The sequence below is a fragment of the Hyla sarda genome, chromosome 8, assembly GCF_029499605.1.
Source record: "Hyla sarda isolate aHylSar1 chromosome 8, aHylSar1.hap1, whole genome shotgun sequence".
NCBI classification, from domain to species: Eukaryota; Metazoa; Chordata; class Amphibia; order Anura; family Hylidae; genus Hyla; species Hyla sarda.
This window is the reverse complement of record NC_079196.1, coordinates 113,601,277-113,622,736: the sequence shown is the minus strand read 5'-3', so window position 1 is coordinate 113,622,736 and position 21,460 is coordinate 113,601,277. Positions and strand designations below refer to the sequence as shown.

Here is a 21,460-nt window from a genome sequence, read left to right as displayed (position 1 = left end):
CACAAGGGTGTGTCATTGCTGTTGCTTGACCATGCATTGGTTTCTGTGGTCAGTGAATGATAAAAACAAAATTTACCATCCATTGATGGATGGGAAATCCGCCATGAGGCATTTGTTTTTAGAAACTGCTGCTCACAACCAATGTTGCAATGGAGTGTCTCCATCTGCTGGTGGTATTGGAAAGGCATTAGTGCTATGACAGGGTCTGAAGAAGAAGAAGAAGAAGACGGAAAAAAATATATATAAAAAGAAAAAGAGAGAGAGAGAGAGAGACTGACTTAGTGAGCGAGTGAGTGAGAGAGTGAGAGTGAGTGAGAGTGAATGAGTGAGTGAGTGAGTGATTGAGTGAGTGAGTGAGAACAAATGAGTTAAAGCAAGTGAGTGAGAGAGATCGAATGAATGAAAGTCTGAATGACAGAAAGAAAAAAGGATGAAGAAAGAAGCATGAAGAAAAAAAAATGTATATGGAGTTGCTGACATGAGTGCAATCTACAAAGCCGTTGAGGCTGATCCTCATGGGAGGATTATTGCACCAGGACCCTTAGCACTTTTAAAATGCCATTCAATGCCACGGGCTAGATGTAAACTGCAGATGACCATGTTGTGGTAGTTACCATGGATACCCAAGTGATGTGTGAGCTAACACATAGGCCCAACAGATTCCAAGAAGGCCAGAATCACCAGCGGCACCACCATCGATTGTCAGGTCACCCGGATTCAGCAAATACCAGAGTCCAAAATGATGCAGGTTTATACTGTTAATTTTCAGTTTATCGTTACAGTTGGTGTTATTCCATGTCGGAAGGGACGCAGCTACAGCCAGTGGGGTAACTAGAGACAGGCAGGCAGCTATGTGCAACAAAGGTAGGAGTGTTGTTTTCATATGCAGATCTGAAATATTGTCTTATATGCAAGAGGAGGAGTGATGGGGGTTCAGGCAAAAGCCAGGCTATGGATTGCATTGCTAAATGCTCCATCAGAGTGCAATGGTCGCCTGTCCTTTTTTTAAGTGATGATGTGGGTTTAGCCTGTGCTGTATGTATGTATGGGTGGCTGACTGCCACCCACCCAGAAAGTGTATGGGAGGCTGGTTGGCTGCCAGCCTTCCTTCCATTCCTATGAGTAATGTGAGTGCTCATGAAGGGGACATGGTTGGGTCCACCCCTTTCCCGGTTATCCCCTCTAGGCCTTTTGGCTTAGATCAAGTGTAAAAAAAGAAAGGATCTTGCGACAGATCGCATCCTGAGGCACGTTTTTTTTTGTGTGAATACTTGCACTTGGGTGACTTGTGAGCACATACTGATACATACGTTCCCTATCTGGGGACCATAAATTAAATGGATTTTTGAGAAAGGGAGCTGATTTGGAAGCTTGCTTCTGTCGCCCTATGCATTGACCCGATGTGGCAGTATCTTCGGGTAGTGAACAGTGCACCACCCCATTCCAGTGTTAAACAAGAAAGATTCTCATTTAATCCTCCGTGGGTGAGAATTTGAGTTTGAGAATTGGAGACCAAAATGATGAGTTGCACTGACTGGTTTATGAACGTCTATTCATTTAGCGTTTTAATGACCATGTTTGCACACTGATTGGTGTAAAAAAATAAAACTAAATAATAATAATCTAGCACACCTGTGCAGGTTTGACATGACATGACAGGTAGCTGTCTTGTGGGTGGTGCTGAATCCTGTTAAATGACATGAGGGTCTCATGCCTATACACAAGGGTGTGTCATTGCTGTTGCTTGACCATGCATTGGTTTCTGTGGTCAGTGAATGATAAAAACAAAATTTACCATCCATTGATGGATGGGAAATCCGCCATGAGGCATTTGTTTTTAGAAACTGCTGCTCACAACCAATGTTGCAATGGAGTGTCTCCATCTGCTGGTGGTATTGGAAAGGCATTAGTGCTATGACAGGGTCTGAAGAAGAAGAAGAAGAAGATGGAAAAAAATATATATAAAAAGAAAAAGAGAGAGAGAGAGAGAGACTGACTTAGTGAGCGAGTGAGTGAGAGAGTGAGAGTGAGTGAGAGTGAATGAGTGAGTGAGTGATTGAGTGAGTGAGTGAGTGAGTGAGAACAAATGAGTTAAAGCAAGTGAGTGAGAGAGATCGAATGAATGAAAGTCTGAATGACAGAAAGAAAAAAGGATGAAGAAAGAAGCATGAAGAAAAAAAAATGTATATGGAGTTGCTGACATGAGTGCAATCTACAAAGCCGTTGAGGCTGATCCTCATGGGAGGATTATTGCACCAGGACCCTTAGCACTTTTAAAATGCCATTCAATGCCACGGGCTAGATGTAAACTGCAGATGACCATGTTGTGGTAGTTACCATGGATACCCAAGTGATGTGTGAGCTAACACATAGGCCCAACAGATTCCAAGAAGGCCAGAATCACCAGCGGCACCACCATCGATTGTCAGGTCACCCGGATTCAGCAAATACCAGAGTCCAAAATGATGCAGGTTTATACTGTTAATTTTCAGTTTATCGTTACAGTTGGTGTTATTCCATGTCGGAAGGGACGCAGCTACAGCCAGTGGGGTAACTAGAGACAGGCAGGCAGCTATGTGCAACAAAGGTAGGCGTGTTGTTTTCATATGCAGATCTGAAATATTGTCTTATATGCAAGAGGAGGAGTGATGGGGGTTCAGGCAAAAGCCAGGCTATGGATTGCATTGCTAAATGCTCCATCAGAGTGCAATGGTCGCCTGTCCTTTTTTTAAGTGATGATGTGGGTTTAGCCTGTGCTGTATGTATGTATGGGTGGCTGACTGCCACCCACCCAGAAAGTGTATGGGAGGCTGGTTGGCTGCCAGCCTTCCTTCCATTCCTATGAGTAATGTGAGTGCTCATGAAGGGGACATGGTTGGGTCCACCCCTTTCCCGGTTATCCCCTCTAGGCCTTTTGGCTTAGATCAAGTGTAAAAAAAGAAAGGATCTTGCGACAGATCGCATCCTGAGGCACGTTTTTTTTTTGTGTGAATACTTGCACTTGGGTGACTTGTGAGCACATACTGATACATACGTTCCCTATCTGGGGACCATAAATTAAATGGATTTTTGAGAAAGGGAGCTGATTTGGAAGCTTGCTTCTGTCGCCCTATGCATTGACCCGATGTGGCAGTATCTTCGGGTAGTGAACAGTGCACCACCCCATTCCAGTGTTAAACAAGAAAGATTCTCATTTAATCCTCCGTGGGTGAGAATTTGAGTTTGAGAATTGGAGACCAAAATGATGAGTTGCACTGACTGGTTTATGAACGTCTATTCATTTAGCGTTTTAATGACCATGTTTGCACACTGATTGGTGTAAAAAAATAAAATAAAACTAAATAATAATAATCTAGCACACCTGTGCAGGTTTGACATGACATGACAGGTAGCTGTCTTGTGGGTGGTGCTGAATCCTGTTAAATGACATGAGGGTCTCATGCCTATACACAAGGGTGTGTCATTGCTGTTGCTTGACCATGCATTGGTTTCTGTGGTCAGTGAATGATAAAAACTAAATTTACCATCCATTGATGGATGGGAAATCCGCCATGAGGCATTTGTTTTTAGAAACTGCTGCTCACAACCAATGTTGCAATGGAGTGTCTCCATCTGCTGGTGGTATTGGAAAGGCATTAGTGCTATGACAGGGTCTGAAGAAGAAGAAGAAGAAGACGGAAAAAAATATATATAAAAAGAAAAAGAGAGAGAGAGAGAGAGACTGACTTAGTGAGCGAGTGAGTGAGAGAGTGAGAGTGAGTGAGAGTGAATGAGTGAGTGAGTGATTGAGTGAGTGAGTGAGTGAGTGAGAACAAATGAGTTAAAGCAAGTGAGTGAGAGAGATCGAATGAATGAAAGTCTGAATGACAGAAAGAAAAAAGGATGAAGAAAGAAGCATGAAGAAAAAAAAATGTATATGGAGTTGCTGACATGAGTGCAATCTACAAAGCCGTTGAGGCTGATCCTCATGGGAGGATTATTGCACCAGGACCCTTAGCACTTTTAAAATGCCATTCAATGCCACGGGCTAGATGTAAACTGCAGATGACCATGTTGTGGTAGTTACCATGGATACCCAAGTGATGTGTGAGCTAACACATAGGCCCAACAGATTCCAAGAAGGCCAGAATCACCAGCGGCACCACCATCGATTGTCAGGTCACCCGGATTCAGCAAATACCAGAGTCCAAAATGATGCAGGTTTATACTGTTAATTTTCAGTTTATCGTTACAGTTGGTGTTATTCCATGTCGGAAGGGACGCAGCTACAGCCAGTGGGGTAACTAGAGACAGGCAGGCAGCTATGTGCAACAAAGGTAGGCGTGTTGTTTTCATATGCAGATCTGAAATATTGTCTTATATGCAAGAGGAGGAGTGATGGGGGTTCAGGCAAAAGCCAGGCTATGGATTGCATTGCTAAATGCTCCATCAGAGTGCAATGGTCGCCTGTCCTTTTTTTAAGTGATGATGTGGGTTTAGCCTGTGCTGTATGTATGTATGGGTGGCTGACTGCCACCCACCCAGAAAGTGTATGGGAGGCTGGTTGGCTGCCAGCCTTCCTTCCATTCCTATGAGTAATGTGAGTGCTCATGAAGGGGACATGGTTGGGTCCACCCCTTTCCCGGTTATCCCCTCTAGGCCTTTTGGCTTAGATCAAGTGTAAAAAAAGAAAGGATCTTGCGACAGATCGCATCCTGAGGCACGTTTTTTTTTGTGTGAATACTTGCACTTGGGTGACTTGTGAGCACATACTGATACATACGTTCCCTATCTGGGGACCATAAATTAAATGGATTTTTGAGAAAGGGAGCTGATTTGGAAGCTTGCTTCTGTCGCCCTATGCATTGACCCGATGTGGCAGTATCTTCGGGTAGTGAACAGTGCACCACCCCATTCCAGTGTTAAACAAGAAAGATTCTCATTTAATCCTCCGTGGGTGAGAATTTGAGTTTGAGAATTGGAGACCAAAATGATGAGTTGCACTGACTGGTTTATGAACGTCTATTCATTTAGCGTTTTAATGACCATGTTTGCACACTGATTGGTGTAAAAAAATAAAATAAAACTAAATAATAATAATCTAGCACACCTGTGCAGGTTTGACATGACATGACAGGTAGCTGTCTTGTGGGTGGTGCTGAATCCTGTTAAATGACATGAGGGTCTCATGCCTATACACAAGGGTGTGTCATTGCTGTTGCTTGACCATGCATTGGTTTCTGTGGTCAGTGAATGATAAAAACAAAATTTACCATCCATTGATGGATGGGAAATCCGCCATGAGGCATTTGTTTTTAGAAACTGCTGCTCACAACCAATGTTGCAATGGAGTGTCTCCATCTGCTGGTGGTATTGGAAAGGCATTAGTGCTATGACAGGGTCTGAAGAAGAAGAAGAAGACGGAAAAAAATATATATAAAAAGAAAAAGAGAGAGAGAGAGAGAGACTGACTTAGTGAGCGAGTGAGTGAGAGAGTGAGAGTGAGTGAGAGTGAATGAGTGAGTGAGTGATTGAGTGAGTGAGTGAGTGAGAACAAATGAGTTAAAGCAAGTGAGTGAGAGAGATCGAATGAATGAAAGTCTGAATGACAGAAAGAAAAAAGGATGAAGAAAGAAGCATGAAGAAAAAAAAATGTATATGGAGTTGCTGACATGAGTGCAATCTACAAAGCCGTTGAGGCTGATCCTCATGGGAGGATTATTGCACCAGGACCCTTAGCACTTTTAAAATGCCATTCAATGCCACGGGCTAGATGTAAACTGCAGATGACCATGTTGTGGTAGTTACCATGGATACCCAAGTGATGTGTGAGCTAACACATAGGCCCAACAGATTCCAAGAAGGCCAGAATCACCAGCGGCACCACCATCGATTGTCAGGTCACCCGGATTCAGCAAATACCAGAGTCCAAAATGATGCAGGTTTATACTGTTAATTTTCAGTTTATCGTTACAGTTGGTGTTATTCCATGTCGGAAGGGACGCAGCTACAGCCAGTGGGGTAACTAGAGACAGGCAGGCAGCTATGTGCAACAAAGGTAGGCGTGTTGTTTTCATATGCAGATCTGAAATATTGTCTTATATGCAAGAGGAGGAGTGATGGGGGTTCAGGCAAAAGCCAGGCTATGGATTGCATTGCTAAATGCTCCATCAGAGTGCAATGGTCGCCTGTCCTTTTTTTAAGTGATGATGTGGGTTTAGCCTGTGCTGTATGTATGTATGGGTGGCTGACTGCCACCCACCCAGAAAGTGTATGGGAGGCTGGTTGGCTGCCAGCCTTCCTTCCATTCCTATGAGTAATGTGAGTGCTCATGAAGGGGACATGGTTGGGTCCACCCCTTTCCCGGTTATCCCCTCTAGGCCTTTTGGCTTAGATCAAGTGTAAAAAAAAGAAAGGATCTTGCGACAGATCGCATCCTGAGGCACGTTTTTTTTTGTGTGAATACTTGCACTTGGGTGACTTGTGAGCACATACTGATACATACGTTCCCTATCTGGGGACCATAAATTAAATGGATTTTTGAGAAAGGGAGCTGATTTGGAAGCTTGCTTCTGTCGCCCTATGCATTGACCCGATGTGGCAGTATCTTCGGGTAGTGAACAGTGCACCACCCCATTCCAGTGTTAAACAAGAAAGATTCTCATTTAATCCTCCGTGGGTGAGAATTTGAGTTTGAGAATTGGAGACCAAAATGATGAGTTGCACTGACTGGTTTATGAACGTCTATTCATTTAGCGTTTTAATGACCATGTTTGCACACTGATTGGTGTAAAAAAATAAAATAAAACTAAATAATAATAATCTAGCACACCTGTGCAGGTTTGACATGACATGACAGGTAGCTGTCTTGTGGGTGGTGCTGAATCCTGTTAAATGACATGAGGGTCTCATGCCTATACACAAGGGTGTGTCATTGCTGTTGCTTGACCATGCATTGGTTTCTGTGGTCAGTGAATGATAAAAACAAAATTTACCATCCATTGATGGATGGGAAATCCGCCATGAGGCATTTGTTTTTAGAAACTGCTGCTCACAACCAATGTTGCAATGGAGTGTCTCCATCTGCTGGTGGTATTGGAAAGGCATTAGTGCTATGACAGGGTCTGAAGAAGAAGAAGAAGAAGACGGAAAATAATATATATAAAAAGAAAAAGAGAGAGAGAGAGAGAGACTGACTTAGTGAGCGAGTGAGTGAGAGAGTGAGAGTGAGTGAGAGTGAATGAGTGAGTGAGTGATTGAGTGAGTGAGTGAGTGAGTGAGAACAAATGAGTTAAAGCAAGTGAGTGAGAGAGATCGAATGAATGAAAGTCTGAATGACAGAAAGAAAAAAGGATGAAGAAAGAAGCATGAAGAAAAAAAAATGTATATGGAGTTGCTGACATGAGTGCAATCTACAAAGCCGTTGAGGCTGATCCTCATGGGAGGATTATTGCACCAGGACCCTTAGCACTTTTAAAATGCCATTCAATGCCACGGGCTAGATGTAAACTGCAGATGACCATGTTGTGGTAGTTACCATGGATACCCAAGTGATGTGTGAGCTAACACATAGGCCCAACAGATTCCAAGAAGGCCAGAATCACCAGCGGCACCACCATCGATTGTCAGGTCACCCGGATTCAGCAAATACCAGAGTCCAAAATGATGCAGGTTTATACTGTTAATTTTCAGTTTATCGTTACAGTTGGTGTTATTCCATGTCGGAAGGGACGCAGCTACAGCCAGTGGGGTAACTAGAGACAGGCAGGCAGCTATGTGCAACAAAGGTAGGCGTGTTGTTTTCATATGCAGATCTGAAATATTGTCTTATATGCAAGAGGAGGAGTGATGGGGGTTCAGGCAAAAGCCAGGCTATGGATTGCATTGCTAAATGCTCCATCAGAGTGCAATGGTCGCCTGTCCTTTTTTTAAGTGATGATGTGGGTTTAGCCTGTGCTGTATGTATGTATGGGTGGCTGACTGCCACCCACCCAGAAAGTGTATGGGAGGCTGGTTGGCTGCCAGCCTTCCTTCCATTCCTATGAGTAATGTGAGTGCTCATGAAGGGGACATGGTTGGGTCCTCCCCTTTCCCGGTTATCCCCTCTAGGCCTTTTGGCTTAGATCAAGTGTAAAAAAAAGAAAGGATCTTGCGACAGATCGCATCCCGAGGCACGTTTTTTTTTGTGTGAATACTTGCACTTGGGTGACTTGTGAGCACATACTGATACATACGTTCCCTATCTGGGGACCATAAATTAAATGGATTTTTGAGAAAGGGAGCTGATTTGGAAGCTTGCTTCTGTCGCCCTATGCATTGACCCGATGTGGCAGTATCTTCGGGTAGTGAACAGTGCACCACCCCATTCCAGTGTTAAACAAGAAAGATTCTCATTTAATCCTCCGTGGGTGAGAATTTGAGTTTGAGAATTGGAGACCAAAATGATGAGTTGCACTGACTGGTTTATGAACGTCTATTCATTTAGCGTTTTAATGACCATGTTTGCACACTGATTGGTGTAAAAAAATAAAATAAAACTAAATAATAATAATCTAGCACACCTGTGCAGGTTTGACATGACATGACAGGTAGCTGTCTTGTGGGTGGTGCTGAATCCTGTTAAATGACATGAGGGTCTCATGCCTATACACAAGGGTGTGTCATTGCTGTTGCTTGACCATGCATTGGTTTCTGTGGTCAGTGAATGATAAAAACAAAATTTACCATCCATTGATGGATGGGAAATCCGCCATGAGGCATTTGTTTTTAGAAACTGCTGCTCACAACCAATGTTGCAATGGAGTGTCTCCATCTGCTGGTGGTATTGGAAAGGCATTAGTGCTATGACAGGGTCTGAAGAAGAAGAAGAAGAAGACGGAAAAAAATATATATAAAAAGAAAAAGAGAGAGAGAGAGAGAGACTGACTTAGTGAGCGAGTGAGTGAGAGAGTGAGAGTGAGTGAGAGTGAATGAGTGAGTGAGTGATTGAGTGAGTGAGTGAGTGAGTGAGAACAAATGAGTTAAAGCAAGTGAGTGAGAGAGATCGAATGAATGAAAGTCTGAATGACAGAAAGAAAAAAGGATGAAGAAAGAAGCATGAAGAAAAAAAAATGTATATGGAGTTGCTGACATGAGTGCAATCTACAAAGCCGTTGAGGCTGATCCTCATGGGAGGATTATTGCACCAGGACCCTTAGCACTTTTAAAATGCCATTCAATGCCACGGGCTAGATGTAAACTGCAGATGACCATGTTGTGGTAGTTACCATGGATACCCAAGTGATGTGTGAGCTAACACATAGGCCCAACAGATTCCAAGAAGGCCAGAATCACCAGCGGCACCACCATCGATTGTCAGGTCACCCGGATTCAGCAAATACCAGAGTCCAAAATGATGCAGGTTTATACTGTTAATTTTCAGTTTATCGTTACAGTTGGTGTTATTCCATGTCGGAAGGACGCAGCTACAGCCAGTGGGGTAACTAGAGACAGGCAGGCAGCTATGTGCAACAAAGGTAGGCGTGTTGTTTTCATATGCAGATCTGAAATATTGTCTTATATGCAAGAGGAGGAGTGATGGGGGTTCAGGCAAAAGCCAGGCTATGGATTGCATTGCTAAATGCTCCATCAGAGTGCAATGGTCGCCTGTCCTTTTTTTTAAGTGATGATGTGGGTTTAGCCTGTGCTGTATGTATGTATGGGTGGCTGACTGCCACCCACCCAGAAAGTGTATGGGAGGCTGGTTGGCTGCCAGCCTTCCTTCCATTCCTATGAGTAATGTGAGTGCTCATGAAGGGGACATGGTTGGGTCCACCCCTTTCCCGGTTATCCCCTCTAGGCCTTTTGGCTTAGATCAAGTGTAAAAAAAAAAAGGATCTTGCGACAGATCGCATCCTGAGGCACGTTTTTTTTTGTGTGAATACTTGCACTTGGGTGACTTGTGAGCACATACTGATACATACGTTCCCTATCTGGGGACCATAAATTAAATGGATTTTTGAGAAAGGGAGCTGATTTGGAAGCTTGCTTCTGTCGCCCTATGCATTGACCCGATGTGGCAGTATCTTCGGGTAGTGAACAGTGCACCACCCCATTCCAGTGTTAAACAAGAAAGATTCTCATTTAATCCTCCGTGGGTGAGAATTTGAGTTTGAGAATTGGAGACCAAAATGATGAGTTGCACTGACTGGTTTATGAACGTCTATTCATTTAGCGTTTTAATGACCATGTTTGCACACTGATTGGTGTAAAAAAATAAAATAAAACTAAATAATAATAATCTAGCACACCTGTGCAGGTTTGACATGACATGACAGGTAGCTGTCTTGTGGGTGGTGCTGAATCCTGTTAAATGACATGAGGGTCTCATGCCTATACACAAGGGTGTGTCATTGCTGTTGCTTGACCATGCATTGGTTTCTGTGGTCAGTGAATGATAAAAACAAAATTTACCATCCATTGATGGATGGGAAATCCGCCATGAGGCATTTGTTTTTAGAAACTGCTGCTCACAACCAATGTTGCAATGGAGTGTCTCCATCTGCTGGTGGTATTGGAAAGGCATTAGTGCTATGACAGGGTCTGAAGAAGAAGAAGAAGAAGACGGAAAAAAATATATATAAAAAGAAAAAGAGAGAGAGAGAGAGAGAGACTGACTTAGTGAGCGAGCGAGTGAGAGAGTGAGAGTGAGTGAGAGTGAATGAGTGAGTGAGTGATTGAGTGAGTGAGTGAGTGAGTGAGAACAAATGAGTTAAAGCAAGTGAGTGAGAGAGATCGAATGAATGAAAGTCTGAATGACAGAAAGAAAAAAGGATGAAGAAAGAAGCATGAAGAAAAAAAAATGTATATGGAGTTGCTGACATGAGTGCAATCTACAAAGCCGTTGAGGCTGATCCTCATGGGAGGATTATTGCACCAGGACCCTTAGCACTTTTAAAATGCCATTCAATGCCACGGGCTAGATGTAAACTGCAGATGACCATGTTGTGGTAGTTACCATGGATACCCAAGTGATGTGTGAGCTAACACATAGGCCCAACAGATTCCAAGAAGGCCAGAATCACCAGCGGCACCACCATCGATTGTCAGGTCACCCGGATTCAGCAAATACCAGAGTCCAAAATGATGCAGGTTTATACTGTTAATTTTCAGTTTATCGTTACAGTTGGTGTTATTCCATGTCGGAAGGACGCAGCTACAGCCAGTGGGGTAACTAGAGACAGGCAGGCAGCTATGTGCAACAAAGGTAGGCGTGTTGTTTTCATATGCAGATCTGAAATATTGTCTTATATGCAAGAGGAGGAGTGATGGGGGTTCAGGCAAAAGCCAGGCTATGGATTGCATTGCTAAATGCTCCATCAGAGTGCAATGGTCGCCTGTCCTTTTTTTTAAGTGATGATGTGGGTTTAGCCTGTGCTGTATGTATGTATGGGTGGCTGACTGCCACCCACCCAGAAAGTGTATGGGAGGCTGGTTGGCTGCCAGCCTTCCTTCCATTCCTATGAGTAATGTGAGTGCTCATGAAGGGGACATGGTTGGGTCCACCCCTTTCCCGGTTATCCCCTCTAGGCCTTTTGGCTTAGATCAAGTGTAAAAAAAAAAAGGATCTTGCGACAGATCGCATCCTGAGGCACGTTTTTTTTTGTGTGAATACTTGCACTTGGGTGACTTGTGAGCACATACTGATACATACGTTCCCTATCTGGGGACCATAAATTAAATGGATTTTTGAGAAAGGGAGCTGATTTGGAAGCTTGCTTCTGTCGCCCTATGCATTGACCCGATGTGGCAGTATCTTCGGGTAGTGAACAGTGCACCACCCCATTCCAGTGTTAAACAAGAAAGATTCTCATTTAATCCTCCGTGGGTGAGAATTTGAGTTTGAGAATTGGAGACCAAAATGATGAGTTGCACTGACTGGTTTATGAACGTCTATTCATTTAGCGTTTTAATGACCATGTTTGCACACTGATTGGTGTAAAAAAATAAAATAAAACTAAATAATAATAATCTAGCACACCTGTGCAGGTTTGACATGACATGACAGGTAGCTGTCTTGTGGGTGGTGCTGAATCCTGTTAAATGACATGAGGGTCTCATGCCTATACACAAGGGTGTGTCATTGCTGTTGCTTGACCATGCATTGGTTTCTGTGGTCAGTGAATGATGAAAACAAAATTTACCATCCATTGATGGATGGGAAATCCGCCATGAGGCATTTGTTTTTAGAAACTGCTGCTCACAACCAATGTTGCAATGGAGTGTCTCCATCTGCTGGTGGTATTGGAAAGGCATTAGTGCTATGACAGGGTCTGAAGAAGAAGAAGAAGAAGAAGACGGAAAAAAATATATATAAAAAGAAAAAGAGAGAGAGAGAGAGAGACTGACTTAGTGAGCGAGTGAGTGAGAGAGTGAGAGTGAGTGAGAGTGAATGAGTGAGTGATTGAGTGAGTGAGTGAGTGAGAACAAATGAGTTAAAGCAAGTGAGTGAGAGAGATCGAATGAATGAAAGTCTGAATGACAGAAAGAAAAAAGGATGAAGAAAGAAGCATGAAGAAAAAAAAATGTATATGGAGTTGCTGACATGAGTGCAATCTACAAAGCCGTTGAGGCTGATCCTCATGGGAGGATTATTGCACCAGGACCCTTAGCACTTTTAAAATGCCATTCAATGCCACGGGCTAGATGTAAACTGCAGATGACCATGTTGTGGTAGTTACCATGGATACCCAAGTGATGTGTGAGCTAACACATAGGCCCAACAGATTCCAAGAAGGCCAGAATCACCAGCGGCACCACCATCGATTGTCAGGTCACCCGGATTCAGCAAATACCAGAGTCCAAAATGATGCAGGTTTATACTGTTAATTTTCAGTTTATCGTTACAGTTGGTGTTATTCCATGTCGGAAGGGACGCAGCTACAGCCAGTGGGGTAACTAGAGACAGGCAGGCAGCTATGTGCAACAAAGGTAGGCGTGTTGTTTTCATATGCAGATCTGAAATATTGTCTTATATGCAAGAGGAGGAGTGATGGGGGTTCAGGCAAAAGCCAGGCTATGGATTGCATTGCTAAATGCTCCATCAGAGTGCAATGGTCGCCTGTCCTTTTTTTAAGTGATGATGTGGGTTTAGCCTGTGCTGTATGTATGTATGGGTGGCTGACTGCCACCCACCCAGAAAGTGTATGGGAGGCTGGTTGGCTGCCAGCCTTCCTTCCATTCCTATGAGTAATGTGAGTGCTCATGAAGGGGACATGGTTGGGTCCACCCCTTTCCCGGTTATCCCCTCTAGGCCTTTTGGCTTAGATCAAGTGTAAAAAAAGAAAGGATCTTGCGACAGATTGCATCCTGAGGCACGTTTTTTTTTTTGTGTGAATACTTGCACTTGGGTGACTTGTGAGCACATACTGATACATACGTTCCCTATCTGGGGACCATAAATTAAATGGATTTTTGAGAAAGGGAGCTGATTTGGAAGCTTGCTTCTGTCGCCCTATGCATTGACCCGATGTGGCAGTATCTTCGGGTAGTGAACAGTGCACCACCCCATTCCAGTGTTAAACAAGAAAGATTCTCATTTAATCCTCCGTGGGTGAGAATTTGAGTTTGAGAATTGGAGACCAAAATGATGAGTTGCACTGACTGGTTTATGAACGTCTATTCATTTAGCGTTTTAATGACCATGTTTGCACACTGGTTGGTGTAAAAAAATAAAATAAAACTAAATAATAATAATCTAGCACACCTGTGCAGGTTTGACATGACATGACAGGTAGCTGTCTTGTGGGTGGTGCTGAATCCTGTTAAATGACATGAGGGTCTCATGCCTATACACAAGGGTGTGTCATTGCTGTTGCTTGACCATGCATTGGTTTCTGTGGTCAGTGAATGATAAAAACAAAATTTACCATCCATTGATGGATGGGAAATCCGCCATGAGGCATTTGTTTTTAGAAACTGCTGCTCACAACCAATGTTGCAATGGAGTGTCTCCATCTGCTGGTGGTATTGGAAAGGCATTAGTGCTATGACAGGGTCTGAAGAAGAAGAAGAAGAAGACGGAAAAAAATATATATAAAAAGAAAAAGAGAGAGAGAGAGAGAGACTGACTTAGTGAGCGAGTGAGTGAGAGAGTGAGAGTGAGTGAGAGTGAATGAGTGAGTGAGTGATTGAGTGAGTGAGTGAGTGAGAACAAATGAGTTAAAGCAAGTGAGTGAGAGAGATCGAATGAATGAAAGTCTGAATGACAGAAAGAAAAAAGGATGAAGAAAGAAGCATGAAGAAAAAAAAATGTATATGGAGTTGCTGACATGAGTGCAATCTACAAAGCCGTTGAGGCTGATCCTCATGGGAGGATTATTGCACCAGGACCCTTAGCACTTTTAAAATGCCATTCAATGCCACGGGCTAGATGTAAACTGCAGATGACCATGTTGTGGTAGTTACCATGGATACCCAAGTGATGTGTGAGCTAACACATAGGCCCAACAGATTCCAAGAAGGCCAGAATCACCAGCGGCACCACCATCGATTGTCAGGTCACCCGGATTCAGCAAATACCAGAGTCCAAAATGATGCAGGTTTATACTGTTAATTTTCAGTTTATCGTTACAGTTGGTGTTATTCCATGTCGGAAGGGACGCAGCTACAGCCAGTGGGGTAACTAGAGACAGGCAGGCAGCTATGTGCAACAAAGGTAGGCGTGTTGTTTTCATATGCAGATCTGAAATATTGTCTTATATGCAAGAGGAGGAGTGATGGGGGTTCAGGCAAAAGCCAGGCTATGGATTGCATTGCTAAATGCTCCATCAGAGTGCAATGGTCGCCTGTCCTTTTTTTAAGTGATGATGTGGGTTTAGCCTGTGCTGTATGTATGTATGGGTGGCTGACTGCCACCCACCCAGAAAGTGTATGGGAGGCTGGTTGGCTGCCAGCCTTCCTTCCATTCCTATGAGTAATGTGAGTGCTCATGAAGGGGACATGGTTGGGTCCACCCCTTTCCCGGTTATCCCCTCTAGGCCTTTTGGCTTAGATCAAGTGTAAAAAAAGAAAGGATCTTGCGACAGATTGCATCCTGAGGCACGTTTTTTTTTTGTGTGAATACTTGCACTTGGGTGACTTGTGAGCACATACTGATACATACGTTCCCTATCTGGGGACCATAAATTAAATGGATTTTTGAGAAAGGGAGCTGATTTGGAAGCTTGCTTCTGTCGCCCTATGCATTGACCCGATGTGGCAGTATCTTCGGGTAGTGAACAGTGCACCACCCCATTCCAGTGTTAAACAAGAAAGATTCTCATTTAATCCTCCGTGGGTGAGAATTTGAGTTTGAGAATTGGAGACCAAAATGATGAGTTGCACTGACTGGTTTATGAACGTCTATTCATTTAGCGTTTTAATGACCATGTTTGCACACTGATTGGTGTAAAAAAATAAAATAAAACTAAATAATAATAATCTAGCACACCTGTGCAGGTTTGACATGACATGACAGGTAGCTGTCTTGTGGGTGGTGCTGAATCCTGTTAAATGACATGAGGGTCTCATGCCTATACACAAGGGTGTGTCATTGCTGTTGCTTGACCATGCATTGGTTTCTGTGGTCAGTGAATGATAAAAACAAAATTTACCATCCATTGATGGATGGGAAATCCGCCATGAGGCATTTGTTTTTAGAAACTGCTGCTCACAACCGATGTTGCAATGGAGTGTCTCCATCTGCTGGTGGTATTGGAAAGGCATTAGTGCTATGACAGGGTCTGAAGAAGAAGAAGAAGAAGAAGAAGACGGAAAAAAATATATATAAAAAGAAAAAGAGAGAGAGAGAGAGAGACTGACTTAGTGAGCGAGTGAGTGAGAGAGTGAGAGTGAGTGAGAGTGAATGAGTGAGTGAGTGATTGAGTGAGTGAGTGAGTGAGTGAGAACAAATGAGTTAAAGCAAGTGAGTGAGAGAGATCGAATGAATGAAAGTCTGAATGACAGAAAGAAAAAAGGATGAAGAAAGAAGCATGAAGAAAAAAAAATGTATATGGAGTTGCTGACATGAGTGCAATCTACAAAGCCGTTGAGGCTGATCCTCATGGGAGGATTATTGCACCAGGACCCTTAGCACTTTTAAAATGCCATTCAATGCCACGGGCTAGATGTAAACTGCAGATGACCATGTTGTGGTAGTTACCATGGATACCCAAGTGATGTGTGAGCTAACACATAGGCCCAACAGATTCCAAGAAGGCCAGAATCACCAGCGGCACCACCATCGATTGTCAGGTCACCCGGATTCAGCAAATACCAGAGTCCAAAATGATGCAGGTTTATACTGTTAATTTTCAGTTTATCGTTACAGTTGGTGTTATTCCATGTCGGAAGGGACGCAGCTACAGCCAGTGGGGTAACTAGAGACAGGCAGGCAGCTATGTGCAACAAAGGTAGGCGTGTTGTTTTCATATGCAGATCTGAAATATTGTCTTATATGCAAGAGGAGGAGTGATGGGGGTTCAGGCAAAAGCCAGGCTATGGATTGCATTGCTAAATGCTCCATCAGAGTGCAATGGTCGCCTGTCCTTTTTTTAAGTGATGATGTGGGTTTAGCCTGTGCTGTATGTATGTATGGGTGGCTGACTGCCACCCACCCAGAAAGTGTATGGGAGGCTGGTTGGCTGCCAGCCTTCCTTCCATTCCTATGAGTAATGTGAGTGCTCATGAAGGGGACATGGTTGGGTCCACCCCTTTCCCGGTTATCCCCTCTAGGCCTTTTGGCTTAGATCAAGTGTAAAAAAAGAAAGGATCTTGCGACAGATTGCATCCTGAGGCACGTTTTTTTTTTGTGTGAATACTTGCACTTGGGTGACTTGTGAGCACATACTGATACATACGTTCCCTATCTGGGGACCATAAATTAAATGGATTTTTGAGAAAGGGAGCTGATTTGGAAGCTTGCTTCTGTCGCCCTATGCATTGACCCGATGTGGCAGTATCTTCGGGTAGTGAACAGTGCACCACCCCATTCCAGTGTTAAACAAGAAAGATTCTCATTTAATCCTCCGTGGGTGAGAATTTGAGTTTGAGAATTGGAGACCAAAATGATGAGTTGCACTGACTGGTTTATGAACGTCTATTCATTTAGCGTTTTAATGACCATGTTTGCACACTGATTGGTGTAAAAAAATAAAATAAAACTAAATAATAATAATCTAGCACACCTGTGCAGGTTTGACATGACATGACAGGTAGCTGTCTTGTGGGTGGTGCTGAATCCTGTTAAATGACATGAGGGTCTCATGCCTATACACAAGGGTGTGTCATTGCTGTTGCTTGACCATGCATTGGTTTCTGTGGTCAGTGAATGATAAAAACAAAATTTACCATCCATTGATGGATGGGAAATCCGCCATGAGGCATTTGTTTTTAGAAACTGCTGCTCACAACCAATGTTGCAATGGAGTGTCTCCATCTGCTGGTGGTATTGGAAAGGCATTAGTGCTATGACAGGGTCTGAAGAAGAAGAAGAAGAAGAAGACGGAAAAAAATATATATAAAAAGAAAAAGAGAGAGAGAGAGAGAGACTGACTTAGTGAGCGAGTGAGTGAGAGAGTGAGAGTGAGTGAGAGTGAATGAGTGAGTGAGTGATTGAGTGAGTGAGTGAGTGAGTGAGTGAGAACAAATGAGTTAAAGCAAGTGAGTGAGAGAGATCGAATGAATGAAAGTCTGAATGACAGAAAGAAAAAAGGATGAAGAAAGAAGCATGAAGAAAAAAAAATGTATATGGAGTTGCTGACATGAGTGCAATCTACAAAGCCGTTGAGGCTGATCCTCATGGGAGGATTATTGCACCAGGACCCTTAGCACTTTTAAAATGCCATTCAATGCCACGGGCTAGATGTAAACTGCAGATGACCATGTTGTGGTAGTTACCATGGATACCCAAGTGATGTGTGAGCTAACACATAGGCCCAACAGATTCCAAGAAGGCCAGAATCACCAGCGGCACCACCATCGATTGTCAGGTCACCCGGATTCAGCAAATACCAGAGTCCAAAATGATGCAGGTTTATACTGTTAATTTTCAGTTTATCGTTACAGTTGGTGTTATTCCATGTCGGAAGGGACGCAGCTACAGCCAGTGGGGTAACTAGAGACAGGCAGGCAGCTATGTGCAACAAAGGTAGGCGTGTTGTTTTCATATGCAGATCTGAAATATTGTCTTATATGCAAGAGGAGGAGTGATGGGGGTTCAGGCAAAAGCCAGGCTATGGATTGCATTGCTAAATGCTCCATCAGAGTGCAATGGTCGCCTGTCCTTTTTTTAAGTGATGATGTGGGTTTAGCCTGTGCTGTATGTATGTATGGGTGGCTGACTGCCACCCACCCAGAAAGTGTATGGGAGGCTGGTTGGCTGCCAGCCTTCCTTCCATTCCTATGAGTAATGTGAGTGCTCATGAAGGGGACATGGTTGGGTCCACCCCTTTCCCGGTTATCCCCTCTAGGCCTTTTGGCTTAGATCAAGTGTAAAAAAAGAAAGGATCTTGCGACAGATCGCATCCTGAGGCACGTTTTTTTTTGTGTGAATACTTGCACTTGGGTGACTTGTGAGCACATACTGATACATACGTTCCCTATCTGGGGACCATAAATTAAATGGATTTTTGAGAAAGGGAGCTGATTTGGAAGCTTGCTTCTGTCGCCCTATGCATTGACCCAATGTGGCAGTATCTTCGGGTAGTGAACAGTGCACCACCCCATTCCAGTGTTAAACAAGAAAGATTCTCATTTAGTCCTCCGTGGGTGAGAATTTGAGTTTGAGAATTGGAGACCAAAATGATGAGTTGCACTGACTGGTTTATGAACGTCTATTCATTTAGCGTTTTAATGACCATGTTTGCACACTGATTGGTGTAAAAAAATAAAATAAAACTAAATAATAATAATCTAGCACACCTGTGCAGGTTTGACATGACATGACAGGTAGCTGTCTTGTGGGTGGTGCTGAATCCTGTTAAATGACATGAGGGTCTCATGCCTATACACAAGGGTGTGTCATTGCTGTTGCTTGACCATGCATTGGTTTCTGTGGTCAGTGAATGATAAAAACAAAATTTACCATCCATTGATGGATGGGAAATCCGCCATGAGGCATTTGTTTTTAGAAACTGCTGCTCACAACCAATGTTGCAATGGAGTGTCTCCATCTGCTGGTGGTATTGGAAAGGCATTAGTGCTATGACAGGGTCTGAAGAAGAAGAAGAAGACGGAAAAAAATATATATAAAAAGAAAAAGAGAGAGAGAGAGAGACTGACTTAGTGAGCGAGTGAGTGAGAGAGTGAGAGTGAGTGAGAGTGAATGAGTGAGTGAGTGATTGAGTGAGTGAGTGAGTGAGTGAGAACAAATGAGTTAAAGCAAGTGAGTGAGAGAGATCGAATGAATGAAAGTCTGAATGACAGAAAGAAAAAAGGATGAAGAAAGAAGCATGAAGAAAAAAAAATGTATATGGAGTTGCTGACATGAGTGCAATCTACAAAGCCGTTGAGGCTGATCCTCATGGGAGGATTATTGCACCAGGACCCTTAGCACTTTTAAAATGCCATTCAATGCCACGGGCTAGATGTAAACTGCAGATGACCATGTTGTGGTAGTTACCATGGATACCCAAGTGATGTGTGAGCTAACACATAGGCCCAACAGATTCCAAGAAGGCCAGAATCACCAGCGGCACCACCATCGATTGTCAGGTCACCCGGATTCAGCAAATACCAGAGTCCAAAATGATGCAGGTTTATACTGTTAATTTTCAGTTTATCGTTACAGTTGGTGTTATTCCATGTCGGAAGGGACGCAGCTACAGCCAGTGGGGTAACTAGAGACAGGCAGGCAGCTATGTGCAACAAAGGTAGGCGTGTTGTTTTCATATGCAGATCTGAAATATTGTCTTATATGCAAGAGGAGGAGTGATGGGGGTTCAGGCAAAAGCCAGGATATGGATTGCATTGCTAAATGCTCCATCAGAGTGCAATGGTCGCCTGTCCTTTTTTTAAGTGATGATGTGGGTTTAGCCTGTGCTGTATGTATGTATGGGTGGCTGACTGACACCCACCCAGAAAGTGTATGGGAGGCTGGTTGGCTGCCAGCCTTCCTTCCATTCCTATGAGTAATGTGAGTGCTCATGAAGGGGACATGGTTGGGTCCACCCCTTTCCCGGTTATCCCCTCTAGGCCTTTTGGCTTAGATCAAGTGTAAAAAAAAGAAAGGATCTTGCGACAGATCGCATCCTGAGGCACGTTTTTTTTTTGTGTGAATACTTGCACTTGGGTGACTTGTGAGCACATACTGATACATACGTTCCCTATCTGGGGACCATAAATTAAATGGATTTTTGAGAAAGGGAGCTGATTTGGAAGCTTGCTTCTGTCGCCCTATGCATTGACCCGATGTGGCAGTATCTTCGGGTAGTGAACAGTGCACCACCCCATTCCAGTGTTAAACAAGAAAGATTCTCATTTAATCCTCCGTGGGTGAGAATTTGAGTTTGAGAATTGGAGACCAAAATGATGAGTTGCACTGACTGGTTTATGAACGTCTATTCATTTAGCGTTTTAATGACCATGTTTGCACACTGATTGGTGTAAAAAAATAAAATAAAACTAAATAATAATAATCTAGCACACCTGTGCAGGTTTGACATGACATGACAGGTAGCTGTCTTGTGGGTGGTGCTGAATCCTGTTAAATGACATGAGGGTCTCATGCCTATACACAAGGGTGTGTCATTGCTGTTGCTTGACCATGCATTGGTTTCTGTGGTCAGTGAATGATAAAAACAAAATTTACCATCCATTGATGGATGGGAAATCCGCCATGAGGCATTTGTTTTTAGAAACTGCTGCTCACAACCAATGTTGCAATGGAGTGTCTCCATCTGCTGGTGGTATTGGAAAGGCATTAGTGCTATGACAGGGTCTGAAGAAGAAGAAGAAGAAGACGGAAAAAAATATATATAAAAAGAGAGAGAGAGAGAGAGAGACTGACTTAGTGAGCGAGTGAGTGAGAGAGTGAGAGTGAGTGAGAGTGAATGAGTGAGTGAGTGATTGAGTGAGTGAGTGAGTGAGTGAGAACAAATGAGTTAAAGCAAGTGAGTGAGAGAGATCGAATGAATGAAAGTCTGAATGACAGAAAGAAAAAAGGATGAAGAAAGAAGCATGAAGAAAAAAAAATGTATATGGAGTTGCTGACATGAGTGCAATCTACAAAGCCGTTGAGGCTGATCCTCATGGGAGGATTATTGCACCAGGACCCTTAGCACTTTTAAAATGCCATTCAATGCCACGGGCTAGATGTAAACTGCAGATGACCATGTTGTGGTAGTTATCATGGATACCCAAGTGATGTGTGAGCTAACACATAGGCCCAACAGATTCCAAGAAGGCCAGAATCACCAGCGGCACCACCATCGATTGTCAGGTCACCCGGATTCAGCAAATACCA

At 43.4% G+C, this 21,460-nt stretch overlaps 12 pseudogenes; all 12 read left to right on the top strand.

Annotated features, from left to right (window-relative positions):
• Positions 1–1,175: 1,175 nt before the first annotated feature.
• LOC130286247 (U2 spliceosomal RNA) lies at positions 1,176–1,439 on the top strand (annotated as a pseudogene).
• A 1,459-nt stretch (positions 1,440–2,898) lies between these two features.
• On the top strand, positions 2,899–3,163 carry LOC130287935 (U2 spliceosomal RNA; annotated as a pseudogene).
• A 1,464-nt stretch (positions 3,164–4,627) lies between these two features.
• Positions 4,628–4,891, top strand: LOC130286246 (U2 spliceosomal RNA; annotated as a pseudogene).
• A 1,457-nt stretch (positions 4,892–6,348) lies between these two features.
• LOC130288559 (U2 spliceosomal RNA) lies at positions 6,349–6,613 on the top strand (annotated as a pseudogene).
• A 1,464-nt stretch (positions 6,614–8,077) lies between these two features.
• Positions 8,078–8,342, top strand: LOC130288528 (U2 spliceosomal RNA; annotated as a pseudogene).
• Positions 8,343–9,806: 1,464 nt separating this feature from the next.
• Positions 9,807–10,070, top strand: LOC130288213 (U2 spliceosomal RNA; annotated as a pseudogene).
• A 1,466-nt stretch (positions 10,071–11,536) lies between these two features.
• Positions 11,537–11,800, top strand: LOC130288212 (U2 spliceosomal RNA; annotated as a pseudogene).
• Positions 11,801–13,259: 1,459 nt separating this feature from the next.
• LOC130288234 (U2 spliceosomal RNA) lies at positions 13,260–13,525 on the top strand (annotated as a pseudogene).
• A 1,460-nt stretch (positions 13,526–14,985) lies between these two features.
• Positions 14,986–15,250, top strand: LOC130287809 (U2 spliceosomal RNA; annotated as a pseudogene).
• A 1,470-nt stretch (positions 15,251–16,720) lies between these two features.
• LOC130287808 (U2 spliceosomal RNA) lies at positions 16,721–16,985 on the top strand (annotated as a pseudogene).
• A 1,471-nt stretch (positions 16,986–18,456) lies between these two features.
• On the top strand, positions 18,457–18,720 carry LOC130289750 (U2 spliceosomal RNA; annotated as a pseudogene).
• Positions 18,721–20,179: 1,459 nt separating this feature from the next.
• LOC130288645 (U2 spliceosomal RNA) lies at positions 20,180–20,445 on the top strand (annotated as a pseudogene).
• Positions 20,446–21,460: the final 1,015 nt, after the last annotated feature.